Here is a 7,666-nt window from a genome sequence, read left to right as displayed (position 1 = left end):
AGAAACAAGGGCACACATAAAAAGAAAAAATTAAGTATCCCTGAACTTCTCTTCTCTCTTCCCAACTGCTTTGGCTGTTCTCAAAGTCATAGTCTTGGAAAGGCTCCCAGGGTGGGGCGGGGGGGGGGAGCAAGTGAGAAAAGCCATTGCCTGGCCAACAGCAGAGCCTCTCTCCCCCTCCTCGCTCTCCTTTGTGCCTGCAGGACAGGGTGCAGGGGCAATTGATCTAAGTAAAAAAAATAAAAAATTGTCCAGTAGCACCTTAAGATGTAAAGGGACCCCGATCATTAAGTCCAGTCGTGGATGACTCTGGGGTTGCAGCGCTCATCTCGCTTTATTGGCCGAGGGAGCTGGCGTACAGCTTCCGGGTCATGTGGCCAGCAGGACTAAGCCGCTTCTGGCGAACCAGAGCAGCGCACGGAAACGCCGTTTACCCTCCCGCCGGAGCGGTCCCTATTTAGCTACTTGCACCCGGGGGTGCTTTCAAACTGCTAGGTTGGCAGGAGCAGGGATTGAGCAATGGGAGCTCACCCCGTCACGGGGATTCGAACAGCCGACCTTCTGATCGGCAAGCCCTAGGCTCTGTGGTTTAACCCACAGCGCCACCTGCGTCCCTTAGTAGCACCTTAGAGAGGACCTAAGTTTGTTCTGGGTATAAGCTTTCGTGTGCATGCACACTTCTTCAGATAAAAGCTTATAGCCAGAGCAAACTTAGTTGGTCTCTAAGGTACTACTGGACAATTTTTTAATTTATTTTGACTGCGTCAGACCAACACGGCTACCTACCTGAATCTGGGCAATGGATCGTTGGGCTGGGCTAGACTGAGCTGGGTCCATGAAGTGAGGATGAGCAGGAGCCCTGGCTGCCCCCCCCCCCGCCGCCTCCTGAGCCCCTCTGTCTGGGGAAGGGCAGGTGATGGGCTTCTCGAAGGCAGGCAGTTGCTAAGGGAAAGCTTTGTCTGTGCCTGCTCTGCAGCTCCCAGGAGACCTGGCTGTATGTTGGCAGCAGCAGCAGCTGGGAGAGCAGGGCAGGTGCCCGTCACAGGAGAGCCCGCTGGCACCTGCCCTCTGGCACCATCTGGCTGGCATCCGCCTGTGTCTGGAGACAAGGGGGGAGGGCGGCATCTGGTGGGGTGGAAAAGGGGGAAGCTGAGAAGAGCCTGCCGGATCTGGCCAAAGGGGCCCGTCTGGGGAAGGAGGCGGGGGACTCTCCTTCCTTAGAGGTTTCCCAGCAGGGGTTGGATGGGCACCTGTCTTGGATGCTTCAGTGGAGGTTCCTGCACTGCAGGGGGTTGGACTAGATGACCCTTGGGGTCCCTTCCTGGACCTGAGCGCGAAATCCCTCTCCCCTCCTGTATCTTCCAGCAACCAGCATGCAGAAGCATTGCTGCCTGACTGAGGAGACAGAGTACAACCATCCTGGCGAGTGCCCCCCCCCCAAAGCCCTCTCCTCCTCCTCCTCCTCCTCCAAGTTCTTTTCTAATTTGGCAAAGGCAGTGGCAGCTGCCAAGCGGAAGAGAGGCAAGTGGGGCATCCGATTGCAGCGCCGGCTCCGCTGGGAGCTCTGCTCTCTGATGGCTGGCAGCCGCCGCCTTCTTCTTTGGCCATCATTCGTAGCCGAGTAAGATTGTCTTCCATGAACATGGTTTTAACAGTGGGTCCGTAAGCGACGGTGGAGGCCAGTTATGGATCCACACGTCCTTCCACAGTGGGGACATTGGTTTCCGGGCAGGAGTTGATTCCAGTGAGGGTTTGCCAAACGTGCCTTCCTCTTAGCACGTTTCTCCCTTTCGTCCTGAGTTTGAGCATCTTCAAAACCCAAGACACCTTTGGCAAAGGCTGTTAATAATAATATTTATTTGTTTATTTGTTTGTTTATTTATACATACATACATACATACATACCCCGCCCATCTGGCTGGGCTTCTCCAGCCACTCTGGGCGGCTTCCAACAAAATATTAAAATACAGTAATCCATCAAACATTAAAAGCTTCCCTAAAGAGGGCTGCCTTCAGATGTCTTCTAAAAGTCTGGTAGTTGTTGTTCTCTTTGACATCTCCAATTGGAGCGCTCGCAGGCCAGTGTTTCCCAGTTGTTGGTATTTATACTACATTTATCTTACGGCTGGCAGCCAAACAGGCACTGTCTTGTACTGCGCGGGTTAGACTATGGGTAGATCTACACACAGGGGGAGAAACGCTATAAATAAGTCAGAAATTAAATCATTACAACAACAACAACAACAACAACAACAACAAATGCAATGGAAGATCACAGAGAATTTTTATTTTACTCTCTGGCACCACCTGGTGTTGCATGTTTATAATATATTCCAAATATATATATATATATATATATATATATATATATATATATATATAAATTAGTAATATATTACTAATGCAGCTGAGTCCTAAGTGGTCCTTCCAACCCCACAATTCCATGATCCTACCGGGCCTCTTCTCTGAGAAGTCTCTCTCAGGTGAGGCAGGTCTGCTGCCAGAAGCAGTAACTGCACACCTTTGAGCAAGAATTTAACAGTGAGCATCCTTACACACCTGTGACTATTGGACCCTTTGTATTGTGCAATTAATGGGGTTGACCCAAGACATTTTAGCACCTGCGAAGAAAGGGTGAGTGAAGATCTACACCAGGAAGAAGGGGGAATAAAGATCAACATCGGGTTCTGCTGCCCCCAGGGATCTTGCCGCCTGAGCCAGTCGCCTCCCCTTGCCTCAGGGGTGGGCTGGCCATGGCATTCGGGATGGTTTCAATACCATTTGCAGCTGCAAAGGTTTTGGGGCAAACGGACTGCTTCGCTTCCAGTCAGTGTATGTCCTGCAACGTCCGATCAACATCCGGCAGCTTTTCATACCACAAATGCTCTGGGTACTGAGGGGTTGGAAGGGGACCCCAAGAGTCATCCAACCCCCCCCCCCCCCACACACCTTTGCTTGTGCTGCAGCACAAAAATGCCCTAAAGAGGGCTAGAACGGAGTGGTCCCGGGGAAGCATAACAGGACAACCATGAAAGCTGCGTGGAGCGCGGCCTGTCCATTACAAATCTACCCTGATGCACTGCTATTGTGCCAACTGGGCCTTTTGGGTGGTGGCTCCTCTGCTTCCCTGGCGTATTAGGCAGGTGCCGCCTCTGTTGCTTTTCTGGTGTCTATGGGAGACCCCTCCCCTCTCCTTCAACAAGCCTTTTAAGCGAAGGACATTCCCAGTCTGCAGTTGTTTCTACGGTGTTTTGATTGCTTGGCACTTGCTATTTGGTCTCCTTTGGGAAGAAGGACAGGATATAAATTGAACAAAGACACAAATCCATGACATGTTGCAGAATGCGCTTGCAAACACACAAACAAGAACACCCAGCCTGGAGCAAAGCTGCACAGGGAAAGCTTCCCTGGTGTGGAAGAGTCTTGCCTGGTGCAATGTGAAGAGATCTCGCATGATGCAAGCCCAGTCTCCGAGCGATGTGAGGGTCCAGGAGTTGCAGGGTCTGTGTTCCCTTTGGGGACAATGAGGCACAGAGGGGTCTTTATGATATACGGTTCTTTCACACATATATACAACCTGTGTCTAGAAGGAGGGAGTGCACAGGGTCCTCTGGTTCCAAGAGATCCTAAACACCGTGTCTGATTGCAAAAGGGACACTTTTTCCTGTTTGCTGACCTCATTGCCTACTGCAATTCTGCCCCTCCCTCCTGAAACTCTGGCCTTTCGCCTCTGCCATCTCTCAGGTCCAGAGGGGATTTCCCCATTTCTCTGTTAATGGCCTCCTTTACGAGTTAAGGACTGGCCACCATTGAGCTTTGTTCATCCAATGACCCCCGTCTGGCTAGCTCTTCCCAGCTGGCATGGCTCCTTGGCCTCAGCTAAATCCAGGGGTTTCCTGTTTGGCAGGGTTTTGCCAAACCTCTATTAATTTTGCTCTTTTACAAATTCCAGGCTTTACGGCTGACTTGCACCCTCAGACTCCAGCCCCCAAACTTATACCAATATTAACAGGGCTCAGCTGCCACACTCCTTGGAGGCAGTTTCACAGACAGATGGAATGTGTGAAAGTGGCATGACTTTTGTAGAGCTATACTGACATTTTTAAGTGCATCTTCCTTTTTCCTTCTTTTCGGCTCATTTCCTATGTTTGTGTTCCTTCTGTGAAGCATGAGATACGCTAGCCTTTCATATCACTTAAATCTACTGTCCATCAAAATGTGATTCACCATTTCTCCCCTATTGCGTTTTATTGCTTTCTAAACTAAAATTTATAAAGAGTATTAAAAGACAACAACCCACCCATCCTGGAAGGACCCCAGTTCGCTACGCCCCCCCCCAAATTCCCCCCGCATCCTTCTTTCCCGGCACTTCTCCTGCGGGACTCCAGGTGGCGCCTGTGGCCTTGGGAGCCTCATCCCGTCAAGCCCACCAGCCCCAGTCCTGCTTCCCTCAGTGGGGCAGATGCACCTCCTCCAGATTGTGCTCTGGGGCTCCTTGCAAACCACTTTGAAACACAAAACTGCAGAGTTGGAAGGGACCCCCAAGGCTCATCTAGTCTAACCCCCGGGCGCACGGGAATCAGAGCTAATATTGGCCCCCTGCCTTTTGCAGAGAGAGAGTTTCCCTCAAGAAAACCTTGGCCTTTCTTCGCAAGCCCCTTCCTCTCTCCTCCACAGGGCCCCATCTCAGCTTTCAGAAACCAGCTTTCTCTTGCTCTTATTGTCCATGCATGACCCTTTTGCCATTACACCTGTTACTTTGCTCCAGAGGAATCACAGGGACAGTGTGGCTTAGTGGTTAGAGCATCGGACCAAGACCTGGGGACCAGGGTTCAAATCCTCTCCCAGCCATGAAGGCCCCCTTGGGCCAACCACTCCGCCTAGCCTTCCCTGCAGGGCTGTTGTGGAGAACAAGAAGGTGTGGTACAGCAGATGAAGCAAAGCCCCCCCCCCCCCGATTCCAGACATTCTGCCTCTGCTGCACCCCTGCCTCGCCCAGAGGTCCTGGTCCTTTTGTGTTCAGCTGGGGGGGGGGGCAGGCAGGGCGTTCCCCCCGGCAGGGTGTCCAGGATGTTTCTTGGCAAAGCTGATCCATTTCCCAGAAGCCCTGAGGATCCCTCTCCTGCGGTGGGCAGGGCAGGAGGGGAAGGGCTGGCACCGGCTCTCCCACCACCTCATCCATCCACTGCCACTGGCGCCCCTCTCCATCCCTGGACACCGTCCTGCAGTGAGGGGGGAACTCCCTGCCACTGGAGGCAGTCAGGGCCAGCAACCTGGGTGGCTTTGGAAGAGGACTGGGCAAATTCAGGAGGGAGCTCTAGAAGGCTCCTAGCCGGGATGGCTGTGCCCTTCCTTCCTCGCAGCTGAAGGCAGCCATGCTGCTCAATATCACTTGCTGCAAAGCCCAGGAGGGGAGGGGGCTCTCCGGCTTGGACCCCCCTCGCTGGCTTCTGTGAGAACAGGCTGCAGGCTACATCCGCCACGGACCTGATCCTCCAAGGAATCAGCAAGCTGGGTGGCCAGCACTCTCTCCCCCACAGAAAAGTGACAGCTCCCTTGCCCACACTTGGGGGTGGGAGAAGGTAAAGGCCTTGGGTCTGGCTAAGGAGGAGTCCAGAAGCCCCAACCGCAAGCCCCTCTTGGGAAGGGGGCTCCCAGGCCAGCTGTGAGAAAGCCCCCTAACTGGCCACCAGCATCACGACCCCCGGTGGACCCTGACCCCTGACTGGACGAAAGGCCGTGGAGGCTGCAGAGGAGGTCCAGCCGCTGCGATGGCACAAAGGTCAGGCTGTGGCCGGGGGAGGCGGTCATCAGAGAGATTCATTTTTGCAAGTATTCATAGCGCGCGTTTTCCATCCCAGTGGGATCCTCGCAATCAGAATATCAAACGCTGGAAACAATGGGACAGTTTAAAATCAAACAGCCCCACCAGTAGTAATAAGAATCAAAGGAAACAGGAGGCAGGCCCCCAACCCAGAAGTGCTGGGAACAGCTGAGAGTGTCAGAAGTGTCGCAGGTCTCCTTTGTCATTATGACAATTATATTCCACCTTTTTCTCCAAGGATCTCAAGGCGGCAGACGCGGTTCTCCTCCTCCCCAGTTCATCCTCACAGCAACCCTGTGAGGTAGGATAGGCTGAGAGGCAGAGACTGGCCCAAAGTCACCCAGTGAGCTGCATGGCCATGTGGAGTTTTGAACCCTGGTCTCCCAGGTCTGGTCCAGCCCTCTAACCGCTGCACCACACTGCCTCTCCTTGGCCTCTGCCCTTCCAGCATGGAGAGCTCTGCTACCCAGGGGCCACTGAGGAAAAGGCTCTGCTCCACACCTTCCAAGTCACAGAATAATAGATCTGCAGAGTTGGAGAGGGCACTCAAGAGTCATCTAGTCCACCCCTGCAAGACAGGAATCTCCGCTCAAGCATCCCTGACAGAGGGCCATCCAAACTCTGCTTAAAAACCTCCACAACCTCCCAAAGGAGACTGTTCTACTCTCAAGCAGCTCTGACTGTGTAGTGATGTAGGGGCCTCGGCCTCCCACCGCTACCTCTACATGTAGTAATGTTGCCCCCAGCCGCTGCCCCTCCCTCACCTGTCTCTGCTCTCCGGCCAGACCAGGCTTCTTGAGCAGGGTTGGCGGACACACTACTTTTTACAGAAACAGGACAAAATCCAACTGGTAAGGCTGCCACCACTCCCTCTGTTCCTGGGGATCCAGAACCACAACCCAGGGAGAAGGCTGTGACCCGTTATCACTGGCTATCCCCAATCCACAAGTTATAGTTACTGACTTGCAGACAGAAATTCTACGGTAGAGCGCAACCAAGCGTAAGGCTAGGAATTAGCTATTCCCCCAGAAGGCACATAAAACCAAACAGGTTCTTCTTTAAAAATTTATTTTAAAAGAATAACAGAAAACATGCTAAATTAGCAGGCACATCTTTTGAAGCTTACAGATAAGAAAAATAAAAACGTTGCATAGTCTACTGACTTACATACTCACAAAGTTAAACACAAATAGGATAGTCAGAGTCCGCAAATTGAAGGCTTTCGTAGATCTCCATTTCAAAAGACGAAACGACGGCTATTAGGTGGAACATCACAGCCGGGCATCTTTGCGGATTGCAGCCAGCAATGGCAGAGAGCAACTTCTCAAACAATTCCCTGATCTTTTATCCACAATTCGCACTTGGCGTCGTAACTCTCAAGCCAATCATAAGTCTTAATTAATATTTAAACTCACCAATGACCGGCTTGCTAGTCAATTAATCTACCCCTTGCAGCTGTGTCAATTTAGAATGCAGAACCCAAATCAAAGTGTTTTACTCCCTTCCGTAGAAACTATCCAGATCCACATTCCCAAGCACTTCAAGGACAGATAACATCATTGGGGGGGGGGGGATGTTCACACCCTGAGACCCAGGTGTCAAGCATTTCATTAAATCAAGGCTCCCTTTATCCCAATAAACCTTTCACGCCAAGGAGCCAGCTAGTCTAGGGTTTAAAGAAACACAACTTCTTTCCCTGGGTCCTTGTGGCTGATAAAGTTCCCACAAGGCCTCACTCTTTTTACTTGACCAAGGAATGATTTCTGAACAGTACCAACTTTACTACAGACTGTCAGAAAGTTCTTCCTGATGTTTAGTCAGAATCTCCTTTCTTGTCACTTG

At 51.8% G+C, this 7,666-nt stretch overlaps 1 long non-coding RNA gene across 1 annotated transcript; it reads right to left on the bottom strand.

The window, feature by feature from the left end:
• Window positions 1-1,837: 1,837 nt before the first annotated feature.
• On the bottom strand, window positions 1,838-7,180 carry LOC144324990 (uncharacterized). Its single transcript, XR_013390291.1, has 3 exons — window positions 7,000-7,180; window positions 3,428-3,512; window positions 1,838-2,179 (listed from the first exon to the last, which is right to left on the bottom strand). It is a non-coding gene; the product is annotated as an uncharacterized LOC144324990 (long non-coding RNA).
• Between the last annotated feature and the right edge of the window lie 486 nt (window positions 7,181-7,666).

Source organism: Podarcis muralis, chromosome 12, assembly GCF_964188315.1.
Source record: "Podarcis muralis chromosome 12, rPodMur119.hap1.1, whole genome shotgun sequence".
NCBI lineage: Eukaryota > Metazoa > Chordata > Lepidosauria > Squamata > Lacertidae > Podarcis > Podarcis muralis.
The sequence above is the reverse complement of the archived record's forward strand: the minus strand, read 5'-3'. Positions and strand labels throughout refer to the sequence as shown.